Raw genomic sequence first — 836 nt, forward strand, 5'->3', positions numbered from 1 at the left:
ATTAACCAAACAGAGCATTTATTAAATTGAATTAGAAAACCTACAAAAATACAAAACACTAATCCTTTTTGATGTCATCTAACTTTATATCAGTTAAAATCTATGAATAAAAGTAGATTTATAGCGCTTACCTTTTCCTCCGTGTCCGTCCGCTGGAAGTTGACCGTTACAACATGACGGGCACGCGCACGGCGCGCACTTAACTCAGAAAGTGACGCGCGCTGCTAGTTTAAGGTTTAAATATTAATTTGTCCCGTACTCTCTTTCATCAATAAATCTCTTTCATTAACAAACATTATCACCATTTGCTAAGTAAATTGTTTATTTGTTTTGTTCTTAAATTGATGGCAAATATTATATATATATATAATAATCCATGCCATCTTTTAACATGCTTGATTAATTTTTAGTATATTTCCCAAATAATAGGCTGTTCAAATGGTATCTTAATAATAGTAATACATGTAGTGCAATAATATGAAAAGTTATCTGGAGACCAGCTGACCACGTCGCTATAACGTCCCCAATGGGACTAACTAGCGACGTCTTTTGAGGACGTGCCCGCGACGTTTCTGGGACGTTAGCCGAGATTCCAAAAAATGGAACTTTACCACGACGTCCTCACAACTTCGCCATAAAGTAATGTCGCGCTGACCAAATGACGACGAACTGGCGACGTCCTCACAACGTTCTGTGTTTGCTGGGTAAGTGATCACAAGCTCCTCACATTCACTCTGACTCCTCCTTCTTTGCAGTCTGTGAAAGATGTGTTATTTGTTTCAGGAAAATCAGTGATATTGATCTTGATCTCCTTAGTCATACTATGGGTGATTTAC

The 836-nt window shown here is 37.7% G+C and overlaps 2 protein-coding genes across 10 annotated transcripts in view; one reads left to right on the forward strand and one right to left on the reverse strand.

Moving 5' to 3' along the window:
• LOC109103223 (NLR family CARD domain-containing protein 3-like) overlaps positions 1-836 on the reverse strand; it is a 1,793,396-nt gene that overhangs the window by 644,335 nt on the left and 1,148,225 nt on the right. The gene's annotated exons all lie outside the window — the stretch shown is intronic.
• The window catches only part of LOC109070511 (ribonuclease inhibitor-like), an 862,999-nt gene that overhangs the window by 146,035 nt on the left and 716,128 nt on the right, over positions 1-836 (forward strand). The window lies entirely within an intron of this gene.

The sequence above is a fragment of the Cyprinus carpio genome, chromosome B22 (assembly GCF_018340385.1).
Source record: "Cyprinus carpio isolate SPL01 chromosome B22, ASM1834038v1, whole genome shotgun sequence".
Classification (NCBI taxonomy): Eukaryota; Metazoa; Chordata; class Actinopteri; order Cypriniformes; family Cyprinidae; genus Cyprinus; species Cyprinus carpio.